General features: G+C 35.0%; 1 protein-coding gene across 5 annotated transcripts in view; it reads left to right on the forward strand.

The window, feature by feature from the left end:
- palld (palladin, cytoskeletal associated protein) overlaps positions 1–24,641 on the forward strand; it is a 114,412-nt gene that overhangs the window by 17,308 nt on the left and 72,463 nt on the right. Inside the window, exon 1 of one of the 5 annotated variants that reach the window (XM_067383733.1) lies at positions 14,380–14,544. The exons of the other annotated variants lie outside the window; for them this stretch is intronic. The gene's annotated coding sequence lies outside the window, so the exon portion shown is untranslated. Of the gene's footprint in view, positions 1–14,379; positions 14,545–24,641 lie in introns of those variants that run through there. 5 annotated transcript variants of the gene reach the window in all.

Below are 24,641 nucleotides of genomic sequence, written 5' to 3' on the forward strand. Positions count from 1 at the left end.
TTCACCAAGGCTGCGTTTATGTGTTAAAATACAGTAAAAAAAAAAAAAAAGTAACATTGTGAAATATTCTTACAATTTAAAAGAACTTTTTATATATATATATATATATATATATATATATATATATATATATATATATATATATATATATATATATATATATATTAAAATCACAAAGCTGAATTTTCAGCATCATTACTCCAGTCTTCAGTGTCACATGACCCTTCAGAAATCATTCTAATATGCTGATTTGGTGCTCAGGAATAATTTCTTATTATTATCAATGCTGAAAACAGTTGTGCTGCTTACCATGATTCCCCCCCCCCAGGATTTTTTGATGAATAGAAAGTTCAGAAGATCAGCATTTATAGAAATGTTTTGTAACATTATACATTTCTTTACTGTCAATTTTGATCAGTTGAATGCATCCTTGCCTACTTAAAGTATCAATTTCTTTCAATAAAAGAAAAAAAAAAAAAGAAAAAAGCACTGACCCTTAACTTTTGAACGGTGTGTACTGTGTTTGAAGAGCCTTTCAGCTGTGTTGTAAATCCCAGAACACCTGGTACTCTCCTTCTTTACAATGTTTTTTCAAATGCTAACAGCACTGAACAGCGTAGCAATGCATTATTGGTGTGTTTAATTGTACGAAATGTCCAGGCGTAGTCTGCCACAGTTGGAAATTTCCTCAAAAGGAAGTACATCAGAACATACCTGAGGTGAAGATTCATTGATGCATGTTCTGTTACATAGAGTGAGAGACATAACCAGAAACTAGATGGAGAGAGGGAAGGAAAGAGACCAGCAAATAAGGGAGAATAAGGATGTTTTTTTTCTCACTGCCAACATTCTTGAAATGAACCACAAGAGGACTTGTCATGCAAATAGACCATTTTCTGGCAAGAGCTGGAATTTAAGAGGGGCTGAAAAAGAGTGAAGGGAGGAGAGAGAGGGAGAAGCGTGGATATGTAGGGAAGAATCTTGCTTGGGAAAGAAGGTTGAGTGTGAGGAATTCTTGCTCGGAAACATTTTGGTTGGCAGCTAGAAGAACCACAAGTGTGTCACTGTGCTACACTGAACAAACATGCAGACTTTGCTTTGGCGTTAACAGACCTACCAACACTTGATGCTAACATGCTAAAAGACACACTTGTTATTGTTAAATGGTGTGAAGTCATAAAGACACCAATGAAGAGTGAATATCATTTATAATGTTACATAAAAAAAAAAATATATATATATATATATATATATATATATATATATATATATATATATTCTGTTCTTTTGAACTTTGTATTTTTCAAAGAATACTAAAAATGTTATCTTTGTTACCACAGAAATATTAAGTGGCACAACTGATTTTAACATTGATATAAATAAGAAATGTTTCTTGAGCAGCAAATCAGCATATTAGAATGATTTCTGAAGGATCATGTGACTTAAAGCCCCGTTCACACGCCAGAAACTTTGTTGTTGCGTGTCGCTAGTCTCTGTACTGTGAAGTCGCTTGTGGGCGGTCCTAGTGCTACGCTCTAAAGTCATTGGTAGACTGCACGTCTGACCATATCTACAGAAAATACAATCACAAATGATTTATAAAACTTTCACTGAAATAACTCTGTTTCGTCTTAGTTTTTCTTGTTTTTTTCTAATCAGTTATGTACATTAGAGTTTTATGCTACATCTAATGTTGTTAAATTAATGTTTATTGCATTTTTATTAAAAATTGTGATGAACTTTGATTCATCATGTGACTCTCATCACCACTGTGTTTGGTGGTGGTCAGTGTATTACAAAGCTAGAAAACAGATATTAGTACTTCAATAGGTTGGTAAATTAACATTATATCTGTTAATGTGATATATATTTTTTTTTTTACTGTAAATTTAACAGAATATTTTTAAAGTGAGTAAAATGTACAGTGTGTAAAATATAAGTTAATATATAAACTAAAAAAAAATTATAAATGTAAAACAGACAGTAAAGTAAGTGCTGTCCTGTAAAACCTATAATTTTTTACAGTAAAGTTTCAGCAACCACAGCTGCCGTTTTTTTACCGTAATTTTTTTTTTTTTTTTTTTTTACTGTGTATTGGTGAGCATAAGTGACATCTAAAAAATTGTATCCAAATTTTGATAGGGATTATTAAACCTTTAAAGTATCACAATGTCAATGTTTGATCTGTGGGAAAAGTTCTTTGTCAGGTTTTATACAGTACCTTCTCTTGTTTGGTTAGTGGTATAGCTTGTAATTATGATGTCATCTCATAAACATGAGTCTAAAGCTGCATTTGGTGACTCAAGTATGTGTTTGTGTGATATATTTGAAACACACGGATCAAAGATGAGTCAATGATGAGACATCTTCTCTCAAACCCCTTTGATACTGACCTCTGACCTTGTATGTTTGTTAATCGCTATCACAATCTCTGGGCTTTGAGCAAGGAGTCTCAACATGTCTTCAAAATGGAAATGCTGACTTAAATTTTGGCCTAAATCCAAGCTCATTATGACTTAACATTGACTGTCATCATAACCCTCTGATGTGTTTGAATCATGCGATGGATCTGTACTTGATGTAATTCTTTGCACTGAAGATGTGCATGGTTTCTCTATACCTTCATATATTTACAAGTAATGGTTGATTTTAGGTTCAGTGACAAAAAAGGAAAAAATCTAGCTGAAAATATGCCAAATTCTTAGAAATGTAATATTTGCGTTGTTGGTTTCATATTAGTTTAAAAAACTTTTATACTTTCAGTATTTGCAGTTTTAAGTATTTTTTAGTTTAAAAAAAGGTTTTAGTATAATTATCTGTTATTTTAAAAGTCTTGAGGATCTGCAGAGGTCCTGTATTATATAACTTCTATATTGTTCTCATGCATATTTCTTTACATGAACATGCTTTGTTGCCAGTTGACAGTTTTCGCTCACTTATATCATATAGGTTTTTATATACTTTGTATGTCTTTATACTGCAAGTTTTTCAGATGATGTAATCCCAACCTAATCATACATTTCAAACACATCTTTAAGCTGTCTTTTGTATATGATGATCTTTACCCTGCCGTTTATACCACATTCTGCACGCAACATATAGACTGAAGTTCAGAACAATATCTGTGTTCAGCACAGGGCACTTAGACATTGAGAGATTAACATTACTGTATGACGTAACCCTTAGTAACAGAGTTCCCATGAAGTACTGTTTTGTTTTGTTTATGCCAAGATGACAGTGCAGTGTACAGCAGCCACCTGGGACTGAGAAATAATAAAAAGAAACTCTTGATTACAGAGAAATGCAAACACAAACACTCACTATAAGAGCTCATTTGAGAGGACAACAAGCACATACACTTAGTTATAGTTACATGCACTGACATTATCACAACACTGACTTAATTCTGAATAAGATAATGATTAATGGCCATGGACGACTATTGAAATCTGACTGTTTATTCTAAATAAATATTTTATATTTATTTAATAAATATACAGGAAAAGTCGTAGTTAGTGAATATGTGTTCCCTAAAGTGTTACCATATTTATATTGATTTTCCATCAAAATATTTTTGAATAAATATACAAATGAATATTTATTGGTAAGAATGTGATATAAATATTTATGTTCCATCTTTATATTATTTCTATAATACAGTACACAGCATAAATGAGTACACCCCCTCTGAAACTTCTGAAAGTCAGCAATTACTCAATTACTTAGAAGAAATGTTAGGATTATTTAGAGATTCTTGTCACGTCAAAACAAGATTTTCTTATCAAGGTGATAAAATGTTGTGTAGCAAAAATTAGTACACCCTACTAAAAGTTACCAAATAAAATTAAATACAATTTTTCTGGTGTAAGTTTAAGGCAATGTTTGATCAACAGGTAAGTATGTTGAACCAAAACATTTAAAGAGAAGTAATTTCTTGACAATTAAAAGTGTTATATAGCCCACTGAATCATTCTCAGATTTAATGCTGACAACAATGGAATCACTTGGGAGAGAACTGTCAGGAGACTTATTTCTTAGCACAAAAGAGGACAAGAGGATTACCAAATCATTGTTTTAAGTGTGAAAATATAGCAAAAGTAGCACAGAAATTCAAAAACAATGGACTTGTGACAAGGCCCCTGAAATAATCAGGTCTTCATTTTAAGCTTTCATTTAGTGATGAGGGATTTTTTTTTGCTAGACAAAGAGCAGGAGAAATACCAAGCAAGTGTCTCAGAGCCAGCAAAAGCTATGAAAAGAGTGACTATTTATCTCACAGAGTAAGATGCAGCCTGCAGAAATGACATGCATGGTTGTTGTTCTCACTGGAACTACCTACTGTATCCAAAACACAATAAAGTCAGTTAGCCATTTCCAAAGCCCATATTTACAAAATATAGATTCTGGGAATCAATACTCTGGTCTCATGAGACCAAATCAATCATTTTGGATCAAAAAGCATCCAAAATGTTATGGTGTTGCTAGAGGAGGACTACAGTGAGAAGTGCCTGGTTCCCACAGTAAAGTTCAGTGGTAGTAAAGCCCTTATATAGGGATGTATGAGTGCTGAAGGTGTGAGGGAGTTCTGCATTATCAATGCTGTCATGAATTCCCACACCACTGTGTAATTTAATACACAAATTTTAAACAGAAGATGTTACCCTTTCCTCATTCACTGCATTGTTGGGCATTTTTTCAACATGACAACGAGGATATGCATTCTCCAAATATGATGAACTATATATTCTCCACTGATGTTCCGAGTTGTTCAAAGTGTTTGTTAAAAGGCAGCTGTCTGACTCGTGAATGTGAACATGGTTTGTGTAACATTAGCAACACATTATCAGCTGTTTGATAACAGTCAAGCAAAATGCTAATCACATTAATTACCGCTATGTGTCCGACGATGTAAAAAGCGATACCATTGTGCGGCGTTTACCTCAATAAGTTGACAGAGTGGATCTCGTCTGAGCTTGTGCAAGTGAGTGGAGGCGGGGCTAATTATCATATTCATAGATCCGTGTATACTAAATAAGGCAAGGGTGTAGAGTTACATTCAAGCTATTTTAAGGCATTAAGATTTTTTTTTTTTTTTTGCAGATTTTTAAAAAAAAAAATTTAATTTTGGTGATCAAAGATGAGTTTTAAGGGATAAAATTATTGACTACATGGGGACTTTAAACGTGTTTATATGGCAGTTTCATTCTCACAATATTATTTTAACGATACAATGTATTGCCCTAAATAGTTAACTAACTAATCATCAAGTGTACATTTTACTTTCCCTTTCTTTCCCTTTGTGCTTGTGAGAACAGTTTCCTGTTGATAGGAAGAGTAATTAAAGCCCTGTATGCTGATAGGCAAAGTCAGCAGACTGTGTGCAGAACTGATAAGAGTAAATACTGTAGTCCTGAAGCCACAATACTGCACTACAACATAGTGAGAGGAGGATGATAAAGATGACACTGATGATGTCATGAGGGCAGTCATGATAAAACAGGGATAGTTGGGAAATATCCAGATGCAGCTGCAGAGAAGAACGCAATACTGCTGGTGTGAATGAGCCAAAGACGTAGGAAGAGGTCATAGGTCATGATAATAAGACCAAATATCCGCCAGAGGTTCCATACTCACAGAGTTGTGTGAAACAGCACACACGTCAGCTAACTTCACACACTCACTTGCTTTTTCCTCACACTGACTACGTAAAGAACAGGGTGGTGTTAACAAGGACTCTGTCACTTTGGCATGCTAAAGTCTGTTTGCTAGTACATATATGCATACTGACGCCTAGAAATATTCTGCGTTATCTTGGCTGATGGTCAGGCCATGTGGCCCGTACCATGTATGGAATAAAGACATTCACACACACTTTAGTAGCAGCACGTCAGGTGGATTCATGGGGTGTACCGTGATGCAGGGTTTGATATGGCTGTTAGCCTTGAATGTGCCTGAATTCTTGTGTTTGGGCCAAGAGACTGACAGCCTTTGAACCTTAACCTGCTATCAATTATGTAGCTTATTCAGTATCTCTCGTATCTGAAGACTGAATGTTAGCATTTGTGTTTGTGGTGCAATTGTATTGTGATTATTGCATTCAGATTCATAGGTGTGAAAAGCAGGTGTTTGTGTTTATGACTGGTTTATTGTATGTGTACGTGTTTGTGGATGCACGCAAGTGCACGTGGGTGAGTGATGTCTGTGAATTAATGACCCTATTCAAAATGTTTTATTTTATACATTACAATATAGAGCTGCCTTTTTATTTTAGAGGGTCATACAAGGGAATCATCATATTTGGGGGTCTGTGGAAAAAGTTTGAAAAAAAACCCTGTGTTAGGAATGTGTATATGGAGTTCATGTTTCCAGCTCATGCAGAAATATTTTAACGGAATATGTTACCCTGCAGATTGTGACAGTATTACAGTCTTTCTATTAAACTGTCAAAAGACACAGACCTCATCATCTGTCCAACACATCTGGTCATTTCTCTCACTTTCATTCCATCTCTACCTCTCTCTCTCTCTTTAATCTCTATATATAAATCTCTGTACCATATCACATCATTCAATTGTCTTTCTTTCCTCAATTTTTTCTCTTTATCACAAACTCTTATCACATCCCCATCTGTCTCTTTCTCATTTTAATTGTCCCTTAAGAAAATTCTTTCCACACTGCTCATAATTCCTCCCCTCTGTCTCTTTCCTCTTTTAATCCTGTTTCTCATCTCTGTCCATCTCTTCGGGTTCTGTGGGGTTCGACCGTGAGGCGCCGGAGTTCTGGTGTGATGTCACATTCTCAGGGAGTTGTGTCTCTGAGCATTTGGTTTCGCCTGTTAAACTGACCCATGTGATATTACCGACTCTATAAACGTCTACATTGAGGGAGGCAGAGGTCGGGGTCAACTGAATCATTCACTTATATAATGGCTTCGCTCACTGTGCAGGAACTTACTGGAGTCAAATGTAGGCCACAGTTGCACGTGAAAGGACAGAAGGAGTCTGTATTGGCTGTGGTCCGATTATGACAGCTGAAGTCATTGAGTGTGTACATGAAGATTAATGTATTTTGGCATTTATCAATGTGAACATTTTTCCGTTTCACATTGAATAGTGTCATGTTTAATAGTGTAACTGTAGATTATTATACTTTTGCTCATTCATGAAACTGAGCTGTTTTTACAGTATGATATATGATCTAATATAAACCTTAGTGTGTCTTTTGAAGCAAAGCCATTAAATTTAAAGTTGATTTGGAGTGCTGCGCATGCTGGTGAATATCACGGATGGTTTTAGCAGTTTGAGACATGTCCAACACAAACCTGAAACTTAGCTTTAAACCCAGTTTGTCTGAGGGATAGAAACACGTTTTTATTTAAAGGGACAGTTCACAAAAAAAAGAGGAATTTTATTATTTTTTTTTAACAAAAAAAGTCACAGTGTTTTTTCATCCACACAATGAAAGTAGGGTACAGTGTTGAAACAGTTAAAACATTCTTCAGAATATTTTTAGTGCTGCAGAAGATACATTCCAAATACAGGTTTGGAATAACATTAAGGTGAGTGAATTATGACAGAAGATAGAAATAATAGAGAAGTTTCTCACAATTTTGATCTTGCAGTGTGACTTTATATCTTGCATTGTGACTTTATATCTCACAGAGTGACTTTACAGTATATCTTGCATTGTGACTATATCTCGCAGTGTGAATTATATCTCGCACAGTGACTTTATATATCTCAGTGAGACTTTATATCTCGCTGTGTGACTATATATTACAGTGTGACTTTACAGTACATCTCGCAGAGTTACTTCATATATCACAGTGTGACTTTATATCTCTCAGAGTGACTTTATATCTTGCAGAGTGACTTTATATCTCACAGAGTGACTTTATATCTCGCAGGGTGACTTTATATTTCACAGAGTGACTTCATATATCACAGTGTGACTATATATCCTGCAGAGTGAATTTATATCTCACACAGTGACTTTATATCTTGCAGGGTGACTTTATATTTTGCAGAGTGACTTCATATATCACAGTGTGACTTTATATCTTGCAGAGTGACTTTATATCTCGCAGGGTGACTTTATATTTTGCAGAGTGACTTCATACATCGCAGTGTGACTTTACAGTATATCTCGCAGTGTGACTTTATATCTTGCAGTGTGACTTTACAGTATATCTTGCATTGTGACTTTATATCTCACAGAGTGACTATATATTGCAGTGTGACTTTACAGTATATCTCGCAGGGTGACTTCATAGTGTGACTTTATATCTTGCAGAGTGACTTTATATTTCGCAGAGTGACTTCATATATTACCTTGTGACTATATCTTGCAGAGTGACTTTATGTCTCACAGAGTGACTTTATATCTTGCAGGGTGACCTTATATCCCGCAGGGTGACTTTATATTTTGCAGAGTGACTTTATATCTCACAGAGTGACTTTAAATCTCGCAGAGTGACTTTATATCTTGCAGAGTGACTTTGTATATCACAGTGTGACTTTATATCCTGCAGAGTGACTTTATATCTCACAGAGTGACTTTAAATCTCACAGAGTGACTTTAAATCTCGCAGAGTGACTTTATATCTTGCAGAGTGACTTTAAATCTCGCAGAGTGACTTTATATCTTGCAGAGTGACTTTGTATATCACAGTGTGACTTTATATCTCACAGAGTGACTTTATATCTCACAGAGTGACTTTATATCTCGCAGAGTGACTTTATATCTCACAGAGTGACTTTAAATCTCGCAGAGTGACTTTATATCTCACAGAGTGACTTTAAATCTCGCAGAGTGACTTTATATCTTGCAGAGTGACTTTGTATATCACAGTGTGACTTTATATCTCACAGAGTGACTTTATATCTCACAGAGTGACTTTATATCTTGCAGAGTGACTTTATATCTCACAGAGTGACTTTATATCTTGCAGAATGACTTTATATCTCACAGAGTGACTTTATATCTCACAGAGTGACTTTATATCTTGCAGAGTGACTTTATATCTCACAGAGTGACTTTGTATATCACAGTGTGACTTTATATCCTGCAGAGTGACTTTATATCTCACAGAGTGACTTTAAATCTCGCAGAGTGACTTTATATCTTGCAGAATGACTTTATATCTCACAGAGTGACTTTGTATATCACAGTGTGACTTTATATCCTGCAGAGTGACTTTATATCTCACAGAGTGACTTTATATCTCACAGAGTGACTTTATATCTTGCAGAGTGACTTTATATCTTGCAGAATGACTTTATATCTCACAGTGACTTTAAATCTTGCAGAGTGACTTTATATCTTGCAGAATGACTTTATATCTCACAGAGTGACTTTGTATATCACAGTGTGACTTTATATCCTGCAGAGTGACTTTATATCTCACAGAGTGACTTTATATCTTGCAGAGTGACTTTATATCTCACAGAGTGACTTTGTATATCACAGAGTGACTTTATATCCTGCAGAGTGACTTTATATCTCACAGAGTGACTTTATATCTCACAGAGTGACTTTATATCCTGCAGAGTGACTTTATATCTCACAGAGTGACTTTAAATCTCGCAGAGTGACTTTATATCTTGCAGAGTGACTTTGTATATCACAGTGTGACTTTATATCCTGCAGAGTGACTTTATATCTCACAGAGTGACTTTGTATATCACAGTGTGACTTTATATCCTGCAGAGTGACTTTATATCTCACAGGGTGACTTTATATCTTGCAGAGTGACTTTATATCTCACAGAGTGACTTTAAATCTCGCAGAGTGACTTTATATCTTGCAGAATGACTTTATATCTCACAGAGTGACTTTGTATATCACAGTGTGACTTTATATCCTGCAGAGTGACTTTATATCTCACAGAGTGACTTTATATCTTGCAGAGTGACTTTATATCTCACAGAGTGACTTTATATCCTGCAGAGTGACTTTATATCTCACAGAGTGACTTTATATCTCGCAGGGTGACTTTATATCTCACAGAGTGACTTTATATATTGCAGGGTGACTTTATACCTCACAGAGTGACTTTATATCTCGCAGGGTGACTTTATATCTCACAGAGTGACTTTATATATTGCAGGGTGACTTTATATCTCACAGAGTGACTTTATATCTCGCAGGGTGACTTTATATCTCATAGAGTGACTTTATATATTGCAGGGTGACTTTATACCTCACAGAGTGACTTTATATATCGCAGAGTGACTTTATATATCGCAGTGTGACTTTACAGTAAATCTTGCATTGTGACTTTATATCTTGCAGAGTTACCTTATATCTCACATGATGATATGATCTGAACAACTTAAACTTGTTACATATTTGTGAACACAATGTAAAGACTCATTAGGCTATTGTTAGAGAATGTTATGGAAATCTTTGAACCGTTTAACAGATACAGTTCAGCAGATGTCCAGAAGCAAAAGGAGGCAAAACGAAGCCAGAAAAAGCTTCCTGCATGAGAGATGACATCAGTTCTGAGGGTGTGTGTGTCCTTGAATGGGTCTGTTTAACAGCAGTTAGAAGACCTCCATCAGATTCGGATCTGTATGATTTGTACATTGACTCTGTACTGAGCATGTCAACTTTGTAGCTCATTTGGCCTTTGGGCATATGTTGATTTGTGTGTGTGTTGGAAAGCCTTAGTGATTTCAAAAGCCAAATTAAATGAATGTGTGTTTGAGGCAGATGTCAGTGAGAGTTTGTGACCGTGTCTCTGCAGTTGATCTAGTTTTATTGTTTTCTTCAGCTTTTGATTTACAAACAAATGAAGTCCATATTTCAACCCCAAACACACACAGTACAGGAAGAAAGATGACTTTCTGTTCCAACTTTGTGTGCAACACATTAATACAGGGACACACCAGAGACATGAGAATTGGGAGGAACTGTAAAATACACAATGTATCTGCTGTATAAACTCAAACAGAAACACAAAGGAACCTTTTTACCAGCTCAAAATCCAGAGAAACCTTTCGTCAATCTAATCTGAGCTTCAGTGCTGGTCTTTGAACACAGTCTTTCTCAATGTTGCATTTCACCATCATTAACTTCACTGAATAGATGATAGTCATCATTAACCCTTGTATTTATATTTATCTGTCAGATTAATGGTGTGTTTATTTAGAGTGCAATGTTAGAGTGTTGTTTGCTCAACTTGTACTATTCAGCATCTTAATGCATCCGGAGAGGACTAGTGTTTGTTTTACTTTGTGTTCTTTCCTTGGGGAAATGTGAAGGTTGTCATGGTGATTGGAAAAGCATTTTGAGATGATTCTGAGATGACCTTTGGAAAACCTTTTGAATAGAAGGATGAGAGTCAGGGGGAACGAGAAGTGCCAATGAAAAGAAAGAGCATAATAATTGCAATATTAAATGGGTTCAACAAAAATCAGAGCAAATGAACACTAACCAACCATTAAAAAGCGTAAATGTCATCACAAATGTCATCATATCACACCTAGTGTCAGAGTCGCCTCTAATAGGACTTTAATTTTTGTAAATGAAGGAAGGCTGATTAACCTGTCAACATGATAATACTTGCAACCATTCCGCAAACTGGCCTGAATGGGTTAAACTGGTAAAAGGTTGATTACAGAGTAAACAACTCGCTTTTGGAAACACTAGATGCTGCTTTTGTGCTGCCTTTGCAGTGTAAATATCTCATAGTGAGCTTTATTTATTTTAAACACCTCACAATTGACTTTTTATTTCTTTACTCTGAGGTAAAGGTATAAATAATCCAATTTACCTAAAATAATCAAATGTAAAACTAATCCATAAAGTAAATAATGTTTGTGTTTCCTCTACCTGTATCACTTTGTCCTCTTTCTATAGGAATGGTTGTGAAACATGAGCACCACATTGGTCAGATAAATAAACACAGAGAGGGCACTGTTGAGGTGTGGGACAGCGAGTGTGTACATGCAAATCTTGCAGGAGGGTTAGTAAAGGAGAAAGTAGTCATTCAATCACACTTCTTGATGCTAGAGTTTTTTCTAAATATGAAAGTGGGTGTGGATGCGTTTGTGCATCATTCTGTACCACTGTGTGCTGGTTTGAAAATGCCTGGATGCACAGATATGAGTGTGTGTCTCTTGTTGTGTGCATGTGTGTGTGTGTGTGTGTGTTTCTGGGAGTATGTGTACTTTCTGAGCTCTGTGCAACAAGCTCCATAAATACCCCACCCAAGTGTTCCACCTGTTTATGGACTGAAAGACTGAGAGTCTAACTTACCATGAAGGTCTGCGAAATGTTACAATCTCAATATGCCACAACACGTCTAAACCTCACCCTAAATAAAGGATTAACTGTGCTGTATACAACACGATTATGTTTTTGTGCAAATATAACATGCCTGTGCCGGCTCCAAAAAAATGATCAGCGATAAGACGGCCTGTTTACTTCTGTATCCTGTCTCTCACTGTCCCAGAATGCTTGATGAAACAGGTGAATGCCATCTGTTTGACAGAGACCAGGTGCCGTTAGCTCTGCTTTTAGCTCCATGTTAAGTGGGCTCTTCTAACCAAGACTACAAGTTCTATATTTATCTATGCTTGAAGATTACTGAAATACTGAATACGGCCCAACTAAATGACACAAAAGTGTAAAATATTTGCAATGGATTTTTGTTGGATTCTGTTCAGATTGAGAAAATCTGATTCATGAATGAATTTGATTTGATTGACATTACAATATTGCAATTATGTTATTTCTTGCATATATATTTAATTATCTTTTTCATGCATATTTATATATTATTATGCACTGTTTGCAGGCTGTTAACAATGGTCGCAACCTGTTTCATTGTGTTAATGTGTCAGTGAGGGAATGTTGGTATGGTGCCCGTTGGACTGTGACCTGGACATGTTGGCATGGGCAACAGCAGAGCTGAAGCAGCTAGAAATTGTTTTTCTGTTTTTGGCCATTGTTTTAGCTCAATAGAGTTCTAGAATAATACACAGAATATACTGGGCCTCAAATACTCCTTTAATCTAATTTTGGGGTCATGCAAACACTTTATTCAACATATAATATAGAAAGATTTTAATATAATAAAACAGAATATTTATTTATATCTGTGCACTTCCAAATATATTTACTATGATTTAATAGTCAGTAAGATATTTTAATGTTTGTGAAAGAAGTCTCTGATTCTGACCAAGGTTGCATTTATTTGTTCAAAAATACAGTAAAAAAAAGTCATATTGTGAAATACTATTACAATTTAAAATAACTGTTTTCTACTTTAATATTTGTTAAAATGTAATTACCCCAGTCTTCAGTGTCACATGATCCTTCAGAAATCATTCTAATATGCTGATTTGCTGCTCAAGAAACATTTCATATTATTATCAATGTTGAAAACAGTTGAAATGCTTAATATTTTTCTGGAAACCATGATTTTTTTTTTCAGGATTCTTGAACAGAAAAAAACAAAAGAACAGCATTTATTTGACATAGTACAATGTTTTCGTGTTCACCGCCCATTTTGATCGATTTAATGCAACCTTGCTGAATTCAGGAATCAATTAAATTACTGTCCAAAACATAAACATATTTATTCCATGGTCTGTCCGAATTTGGGTGGATTGATTGGCTGGAAGGTGTGCAATAAAACCGCCAATGTTGGCAGATGACCGTGGTATATCCATGGCTAGCTGCATTAAAACTGTTTAATGCACAGCTAGCCGTGAATTATCCCTTACATGTAATATGTATTGCAATAAATGGCAAGAGCGAGCAACAGTGGAATAGCAGGAAAAGAATATATATTAGCATATGCTGTATTTTATGTACTCAGGAATATCCCAGTATAGCTGAGAAGAATGTAAATATCATTTTTGGAATAAAGGTTTTTTAAACCAGAATTTTGAGTTTAATTGGAAAATAATGTTCATGCAACACTGTTTTCTATATTCTTTATCATAGATCAGTTGCATGTCAATGTGAGACCAACCATGTTACTGTCCCTTTAAGAGATGTCCTCCATTCACCTCTAGAAACTGTGTACTCAAATCTGAGTTGTTTCTCAATTTCTAAGAAATCTTGAATTCAATTCAAGACCAATTCAAATAGCAGACCAAAGTCAAATAGTTCCTGTGACATGGGAATGTTAATTTGAGGAGATGCAGGGTGAACACAACATTGGAGATTGAAACGATTTGCAAAAGAGAGAATGAATAAGAGAAAAATAATGAGTAGGCTGGATGTATGCCAAAGGGTTAGAGTGCCATTGAATCTTTATTCACAGTTATAGCGTGTCTTTCTCTGTTATACAGCCTCCTGCTCCCTCCCTCTCTCTCTCTCTCTCTCTCTCTTCAGCTGTATGTGTGCTTCAGTCACAGCTCTACCCACTGTGGCAGAGAGTGTGTACATGTGTGAATGATTGAAGAAGCTCTCAGGCTTGTGTAGGCATTCAAAGGAAGCGTGTGAGCATTTCTTACAGACACAATCTGCATGTTTAGTCATCATTTCTGGATATATTTTAAGAAGCAAGTGAAGCATAGACCTTAGGTAAGTTCTACTGAACTTTGAACTCTGAAAATGTGCTTTACAGAAATTAGTTATCCTTTACCTCCTTCTGCTTCCATCGTCTTAAAAAAACTTACATTTTAAAAGCAATTTGTATGAAAGGTTTTATTTTATTTTTGTTATTTAACTTTATTTTATTAATACTAAGCATTTATATTTGAAGTGTTTAAATGTTAAGTAAACAAGTGTTACAGATCTGTTTATCTGGATACTCTAACGTAATTATCTTCATACTGTATAATGTTTTTATCTGAGTTTGTTTTACTTTATGACAATTCAGAAAAGATAAAGGTGATTTGTCAAATTATCTCTAAACTACATGTGTTAATAAATGCAACATGATGATCTGAGCATTGCAATAAATAATTTTATTGTATATGGTATTGATTTTTGCTTCTGTGTAAATGAAGGTGCATCAGCCTTGTCGTTGTCATGACAGAGTCAATATTTAATGTTTTATTCACAATTGGTTTTATTCATCGTTTTTGTCTCTACATTCATAATTGGTAACACTTTATTTTACGTTGTCATTGTTATATATGTTACATGCAGTTACTATAGTAATAAAAAATAAATTATGCATAATTACATGCAACTAACCCTAAACCAAACCAAAGCCTAATCCTAACCCTATATAGTAAGTACTTGAAGTTACTTAATATTACTTAGTACTTCAATGTATAATTACAGTGTAACAAAGACACCTTAAAATAAAGTGTAAACTCATCATTTTATATTTAAAATATTAGAAAAATATAATATTTACACTAATAAATTAATATTTGAAATATTTCATAACGCTTTTTCTAATTGTAATTGTAAATGCAATTTTCTGGTATATGTGCCACTTCAGGTGCAGCTTATGCCACATTTGTGATACCAAAACCCTGTGAATTATTCATACTGTTTATAATACAGTGTGAGTGGAGTTTTCTTCAGACACAGGCTGGTAAATGTAATGTGGATGGTGAGTTGCTAGCATGGTGTGTGTGTGTGTGTGTGTGTGTGTGTGTGTGTGTTTACAAGCACTTCTTAATTCAGCTGCTGCAGACGCATCTATCAGTATTTCTATTTGGGGCATCTCTTGTGGTCTTCTCTCCATTCCTATCTTCTTCCCTGTATTCCCTTCCTGGCCTCTGATCTTTAGCATCTGACCTGTGGTGTCAATTGTAAACAGGCACAAAATGACTCCACTGATTGCGCTCAGAGAATTTAGCATTTGTCATGAACTTCGGGAATCAGATTACACACAAGCACATGCTATAATCCATCTTGATAAGGTTGTTTTAAAAGTTTTTTTTTAAACTTTCACTGTATGTCTTAGTCTTCCACAGTATCAGACATGCACCCAACTCCCGGTGACCCCCAGCCCATCCCCATCTTCTCAGTCTGTCTCCCAAAGCTGGTCAGTGTTTAATTCTGGCTCCAGACTTTGTTTCCTGTGTTTCTGTGGTGTTGTCTGGCCTGATGTCAGTGACATGAAGCATATTTTTTCAAAACACCTACAACAGATACACTAACAGATCAGAATGAATTTCAGGTCTTATGATATGCCAAGTTCAGGAAAAGCCAAATCAGATTATTTCATGTCTTCATGCATGAAAAGAGAGCAAGTAAAAAAGAAAGACAGAAAGAAGAAAAGGAAAAATAGATTTATCCTGCACCATTCAATAGATGAAGTACATATGGAGTATATTATACAGAAAGAGATCAATAGAAATACACATATGCCCAACATCCAACATTTGACCTTCTACTCACCAAAACGCTAGCTTTACTTTACAGTATACTATTTATTTGTAAATTTTGAGTTTTTGTACTTGAACTTGATTTGTTAATCTTTGCCAATGTTGTATATATATGTATATATATATATATATGTATATATATATATATATATATATATATATATATATATATATATATATATATATATATATATATAATATAAATAAATGTTATAGGTAACACTTTACAATAAGGTTCATTTGTTAATATTAGTTAATGTATTAACTACCATGAACTAACCATGAGCAATACATTTGTTACTGTATTTGTTAATCTTTGCCAATGTTGGTTAATAAAACAGCAGTTCATTGCATGTTGATGTTAGTTCACAGTGAATTAACTAATTTTAACAAATACAACTCTTGATTTTAATAATGTATTAGTAAATGTTGACATTAACATTAACAAATATTACTAAATGCTGTAGAATTGCAGTTCATTATTAGTTCATATTAACTAATGTAGTTAACTAATGTAACCATATTGTAAAGTGGTACCATTATTTATATATTAAATATTGTATACATATTTTTCATTCATCATACTTTTGGTAATTTCTGTACAAATGCCTTTATGTTGCCTCTGTAGATCCCTCCAGCTGTCTATGCTGGTATAAATTCATTTTTTTTAGTGCAAATCAGTGTACCCTGTTAGAAGCACTTACTTTTTTTTCAGAATAATGATATATTTCATTTATATTTATAATTTCATATTTAAAACATAAAACTTTATAGCTTTCTATAATTGTAATTTCTGAATAAATGCCTTTATGTTGCTGCTTCGGCACTGTCTATGCTGCTATAAATGTATTTTTGTAGTGCAAACCAAATGTTTCTTGTCAAAAAGCTCCTACTTTTCAGAATAAGACCGGTACTGGTTTCATTGAAAGCCTCAGTAGTGTTTAACGCTGACCATCAAATTCTCCCTGGGTTTGTACTCTTGGGTTTTTTACTTGTTTGACTCTTGCCAGACGATCAATATGCTCTGGTTTTGAAGGTGGCTTATAATTATCCATGGAAGCAGCGAGTGCCATTTTCTTATTTCTATCCAGTGTTTCTCTCTGTCCATGGTTGCTTTAAGGAAAATTTCGATTTCCATTTATCTGACTATTGTTGCATGGTGGTGAAAGTGTGATAATGGAGACAACATTGACAGTGCAAGAGATGAAATTACCTGTTACTTGGCAGGATAGTGAGTTTGACAGAGAAGTGTGTGTCTTTCTCATGTGAGAATGAAGGCAGTATCCACACACACATACTCTGTGACTTGTTGTTATTTGCTGTTGTAGATGGAAAGTTTAAATAGGGAGGCTCTGTTACACTGGCCACATCATGGCCAAACCACAAGAGGCAGAAAAAGAGTTTGTACCATTCCCTCGCTTTCTCTCTCACAGACACACACAGTGTTTGGCTATGATGGACACGACTGAATTGGTTTATATGGTTCAGTAATTACCCTTAATGATTGTTCATTAGGTCCGGTTTGTGGGTATGACCGACATGTTACCATGGAAGCACTAGCAAAATTTGCATTCTTTCTATTACCAGTACTTCCACCACCCATAATGCTTTTGAGCATGTGCATAAATGGTAATGTGTGATGAGAAAAATGTACTTACTTGTAACAAATATTAATATTAATAAATAATATTTAATTAATGTTTATTTTTAAATAAAGTTCAATATATATTTATTATAATATATACATTATAATTAATATTTTACTTATTAAAATATTTTATATATATATATATATATATATATAAAATATATATAAAATATATTTTATATATATATATATATATATATATATATATATATATATATATATATATATATATATATATATATATATATATATATATATATATATATATATACACACACACACAGTGTCTATAGAAAGTCATCATACCCTGTGAAAATCTTTACCTTTTGTCACATTACACCCTGGAAAATAAAATGAATTAAGTCTAACTTTTTGAGCTGTATGTACACAGTATAACCCTCATCATCAAAGTTAAAATAACATTTTAAAACATTCTGGAGGATTATTAAAAACTGAAAAACTAGTATAACAGTGTTGGAAAAGTCATCAGTCCACTGATGAAATACTTTGCAGAACCACCTTTTGCTTTAATTACAGCCATTAATATTTTTGGATATGTCTGTACTAGCTTTGCACACCTAGATTGGGGAATATTTGCCCATTCTTTACTGCAGAATTTCTCAAGTTCAGACAAATTCAGTGGTGAGCGGCAATGGACAGCTCTCTTCAAGTCCATCCACAGATTTTTTATCGGATTTAAGTCAGGGCTTTGACTTGGCCACTCAAGGATATTCACCTTCCTATCCTTAAAGGTGCCCTAGAACTTCTTTTTAAAAGATGTAATATAAGTCTAAGGTGTCCCCTGAATGTGTCTGTGAAGTTTCAGCTCAAAATACCCCATAGATTTTTTTTAATTAATTTTGTTAACTGCCTATTTTGGGGCATTATTAACTATGCAGATATATAGGTTGCGGCCCCTTTAATTCTTGTGCTCCCCTGCCCCCGGAGCTCATGCTTGCCTTGAACAGAGTTCACACAGCTAATATAACCCTCAAAATGGATCTTTACAAGATGTTCGTCATGCATGCTGCATGCATACATCGGATCATGTGAGTATTGTATTTATTTGGATGTTTACATTTGATTCTGAACGAGTTTGAGGCTATGCTGCGTGGCTAAAGCTAACATTACACACTGTTTGAGAGATTTATAAAGAATGAAGTTGTGTTTATGAATTATACAGACTGCAAGTGTTTAATAATGAAAATAGCGACGGCTCTTGTCTCCGTGAATACAGTAAGAAACGATGGTAACTTTAACCACATTTAACAGTACATTAGCAACATGCTAACGAAACATTTAGAAAGACAATTCACAAATATCACTAAAAATATCATGATATCATGGATCATGTCAGTTATTATTGCTCCATCTGCCATTTTTCACTATTATCCTTGCTTGCTTACCTAGTCTGATGATTGAGCTGTGCACAGATCCAGACGTTAATACTGGCTGCACTTGTCTAATGCTTTGAACACGGGTTGGCATATGCAAATATTGGGGGCGTACACCCCGACTGTTACGTAACAATTCTGCAATTCTGCAGGAATGGGCAAATATTCCCCAATCTAGATTAGCAAAGCTACAGACATATCCAAATATCCAATTTTTAATAATCCTCCAAATTGTTTTAAAATGTTATTTTCACTTTGATGATGGGGGCTATAATGTGTACACACATTTATTTTCCAGGGCGTAATGTGACATAGATAAATAAATCATTAACACACTATGAACAGTTTTTGGCAATTTCCTCTTTGCTGCTTGTTGATGCAGGATTTTTCCAACTTCTGGAGATTGAAACTAACAGGGTTTCTCACTTGCAAACACATACCAACATAGCAAGCTCCAGCACTGCCTGGAAGCCCTGTTAAACCAAATCCACCCACATCTAATTAGTGTAAAGCATGCAGTAGAACTCCAGTGGAAAACTAAACTAGGATCCCTAAACAGGGATGTCTTGTGTTACATGTTCAGGTGTTTATGGCAAACACATTGTTTGTTTAGTTCCATTACCGTGACAAACTGTGTTTTTCTGAAACAGTTCCTCAGCTATTTAATGGTTTATTGTGATTTCGTAACACATGAAAACAACAGTACTAGAGCTGGTCTAACTGCTTCAGTGGGTCTCTTTACCTTATGAGACATGATTTTGCATTCAAAAACAACTAGATGCAGTACACCAAGGTCTCAAGATTTTTTTAAAAATGTGTAAAAATAAGTAGAATAAATATGGCACATTTGTCATTCCTTTTGCTCTTTCCATATGATAATGGAGAGAATTCCCTGTAGGGCGACTGCTCAGTCTCAGTCTTCTCCAGTCTGTGAGTTTTGGTCGGGTGTAGACACAGACACAATGAAGTATAGCCATGAAGCAATGCAGAAAGGCCTTTATTTCAGAACTTATATGGGTGAAAAGAGTATGGGGTGCTGTCCAGGGTGGATGAGCTTCCATGAGATGGTGTTGAAATGGAAGAAATGGAATTGGATGTCTTTGAGGCAGGTTTAGCATCCATGCACAAAGCACTTCAGTCAGTCTTTGTCTTAAAGATAACCTGGATTTGTTCCTATATGCTTTAACCCTTATACAAGGTGTAATAAGTCTCTGGTGTTCCCAGAATGTGTCTGTGAAGTTTCATCTCAAAATACCCCATAGATCATTTATTATTCTTGTGGCTGTGAACAAAAACACACCATTTTTGTGTGTGCCCCTTTAAATGCGAATGAGCTGATGCTCCCGGCCCACTTTCCAGAAGAGGGCGGAGCTTTAACAGCTCACGCTTCGGTTGCTCAACAACATCAAAGCTGGAGAATCTCACACAGCCAAAATGACGTTAGTCAGTAACGGTATTCATCCTTACATTGTTCAAACCGGAGTCGGACACTGATGGAGAGACTCAGGAAGAAGTTACAACCTTTAGAATGCAACTGGACATTTCTGAACGGTTAGTGGATAAATTTATGATTCAACTTCAATTGATTCAACTCATTGACTAGCATGTGCCGTCATGCTAATCTTTTCTGCAAAGCCAGCATTGAATTGACCCTCGTTTGTGAAGCAGTCCAGCGTAAAATGACGACATGGTAACAACACTCTCCTACAACAACTCTTCCTCTTCTCTAAAGCAGCCCCTTTGTTGCATGTTCTCAGTTTAGTGATGTCACTAACCCGGGAAGAAGCTTGTTGTAGTCCCTACCAGCCGTTTAAACAGAAAATATCTCCCTTTGCATTGAACTTTGAGTGTCGTAACTTTGCAGATGTTGTTTATGCTCTAACAGCAACATTACACACTAACTAAAGTGAAAACACACTAAAAAAAGTGAAATCATAATCAACCACCCCTTTAAAATGTTGAGTTGCCTTTACTGAATTGTAACAACTGTTAACCTTTTTAATTATTGAACTTTATACTTAATTTCAACAAAACCTAAAATCGGTAAATAGTCAAACAACGAAACCATAATATCCCATGCAGCTGGGAAGAGGGCGAATGGGGCTGAACCCAACCTTTTTTTCTTTAGTGTAGGCAGATGCATGTTGGTTTGACTTAAAGTTATTAAAAGTTCATTACAGTTCATTAAAAGTGTCACAGCCGGCCTCAGTTCTTGAAGTATGCTTACAAAGCGGAAACTTGAGAAAAGACAGGACAGAATTAATAATGAAGACAAATGAGGGAATAACTGCAGACTGAGAGAGGAAGGGTAAAGATGACAGATGCCCTTGATGCCAGATCTGGGCTTAATTTTGCCGTAGTTGTGGTAAAGCAGACAAACACTTTTGCCTTCACACAGGATCTGAACCACATGAACATGCTGCTTTTTCGAGCAATTAGAAGCTTCTCCATCTGAATGTGATCACACAGACTCAAGCTAATTCACATTTCACTCTGCTTTCTGACCTCAATGACAGTGATGTCTCGCGAGCAGAATGTCTTAGAATGAAAGTAGACTGATTTCACCACATAACAAACACAACATGTCTCCCTGTCTCTGTGATTTATGTGACATATTCCAGCTGTTGGACGTAGATGACCCGAGCCTCTGTTCACTCTTGTGTCCTGTCATAAGCTTTATTCCCGTAACACATGAAACACACTAATTACTTTCTCATTTAGAAAAGTGACATTTTAAGTAAAAGTGACATTTTAGACAAATGTTTTAAATTGTATTTTATTTTTTCGCATTCATAATGACTACAATTTAAAAATGCCAGGTTAAAAACAAACCCAGCGATTGGGTTAAATATTTGCCCAACTTGCTGACCAGTTTTATTTAACCCAACTATTGTTTAAAATGAGCCCAAAATAGGTTGAAAATTAAAAATCAGACACATAATTAGATGCAACAATAATAATCAAAAGGTGAACATTTATTAATAAACAGTTAATAAATGTTTATTGATTAATTATTATTCATTAAACTTATTAATAAATGTTAATTTCCAACATACTTTGGGTTCATTTTAAGCAAGCAATACAGTATTTTTTAAACAATTTTTTAAACTACCCAGCAGGTTGGGCAAAGATTTAACCCAACTGCTGGGTTGAAACAACCGAATGGCTGGGTTTATCCATTTTCAACCTGATGTAGGGTTTGGCAGCAAATGGACAAAAAAAAAATATATATATATATATATATATATATATATATATATATATATATATATATTTCTAACTATTAAGTATCCTTGCAACATGTCAACTAACTCTCATTAGTAGGGGAGAGTGGGACACAAAGTAATGCGGGGCTAGTTGTAACACACATGGTTTAAAACTTTCCACACATGCCAGCATGTTGAAACTTGGTGTATTTACTAGTTGCCATATCAACATTATATAGAGAAAAAATTGTGCCAAAATTAAAATATCTTTGTTAGATATCACTGAACATTTATTTAACCATAGCAAATGTAAATTTCTTACTTAAGTTAATATTTCATCTCTATTTTTTTGTGTTTATTTAAAATGAGACAAATATGATATTATTTTAATCTTATATCTGTTATTTAACAGTTGAGGTAGTTCTTTAATGCTGATCTAACCAGCCGAAGACACAAACCAGGTTTAAATCACAGTTGCGTAGATGGGGCACGTTGTAACACTGTATTACAATGTGCCCCTATTGGAACGATTCTATTCTATTCTATTCTATTCTATTCTATTCTATTCTATTCTATTCTATTCTATTCTATTCTATTCTATTCTATTCTATTCTATTCTATACTTTTATGAATTCTATTGATAAACCATGAGAAAAATGTGAATAAAGACTGGGAGTCAATGTTCAGAAATTAATAATTATTATTATTATGTTTTGAACTATGCTGTATAGCTGTGTTTTGCGGTGTTTCTTGTCAAACGCAAAAAATAGTTTTTTTAATTTTTAATTATCAAAAAATGCTATTATTTTATATGAAAATTTAAATATTTTAGTTTGTCTTGTATATTGTTTTGATTAGATAACATTTTAAGCTGTTGTATGGTCATGTTACAATGTGCCCCTCACATGTTACAATGTGCCCCACCTATGGGGCATGTTGTCACATTTCACTTCCAGTCTTTCAGGGGAAATCAAGAAAAAGTATACACTGTATTAATGAAACAAAGCCACATATTTGTACCAGACATGTGTGAAATTAATGTGGGAAAAAATAAATACTCTGAACCCTAAGTGAATTTACATAAACTGAGAAAGTGTTACTTTGTGCCCCACTGTCCCCCTGTAGAAGAATGTTAGGTTAAGGTTAGGTGTTAGATGTTAGGGTTCCGGTTAGTAGGATAAGTTGGCATGTAGTTGCAAATTTACTTATAGTCTTCCTGTCTGGCTAGCGCACTTCCCATAAAGTATGCATTAGGTCAGTAGGTGGAGAGTGGGTGGTCTTTCGCGCTGTTCGAACGCATTCGACAACTACGAAAGAAATCCGGCTGAATACATTATAGACTACCTCTGGAAGTGGTCGAAAGTGGACAGGCTCAAAATGTTTTACACCCTGTTTGCACCTGTATTTAGAGTCATCCACTTATGATTCGATCGACCAAAACACATGTCTAAAGTGCACTAAATTCATCTTTACTATGTTCGTTCCTTCATTATAATCATTATAAAATTGATTGAAATCTGTAGCCATTAGACATATTTTCTAGACAACATGTAATCATCAGCCTTAGACATGCTTTTGTGCCATCAATTTTCTAAGACTTTAATTAGTTTTATTAAGTGTTTTGTGTTTTTGAAATTAAATCTAGACCACCAATAATCTTTAAGGGGAAAAATCCCCCTTGCAGAACCAAAGACCGCAGCTAGTTTGAGGCTGTGGTGAATCAGACACACACCTGTACTGGCACCGTAAAATCTCTCTCTCTAAGATGAATGAGTGTATTAGGCTTGCATGAGCCTGTAGAGAGGTGGAGAGACAGACTAGAGAACCAAACACTGCCTTAATGTGTATCATCTGATGCCATTTAAATCAGCCAGCAACCATCGGTTCTGAACATAGTTGGTAAAATTTGAATCAGTGGATATAATATGATGTGTTGACATGCTCGCTTGGCTCGTCCGTTCTTTCGGTGTGTACTGACAAGTCAAAGAGCATGAGTGATAGATTGGGTGCTGTTGTCCGAGCTATGGTCGGCAGAGGGGTGTGAAACCAAACCTTGGAATGTCTTGGAATCTTTCCGGGATTC

Source organism: Chanodichthys erythropterus, chromosome 4, assembly GCF_024489055.1.
Source record: "Chanodichthys erythropterus isolate Z2021 chromosome 4, ASM2448905v1, whole genome shotgun sequence".
In the NCBI taxonomy this organism is placed as follows: Eukaryota; Metazoa; Chordata; class Actinopteri; order Cypriniformes; family Xenocyprididae; genus Chanodichthys; species Chanodichthys erythropterus.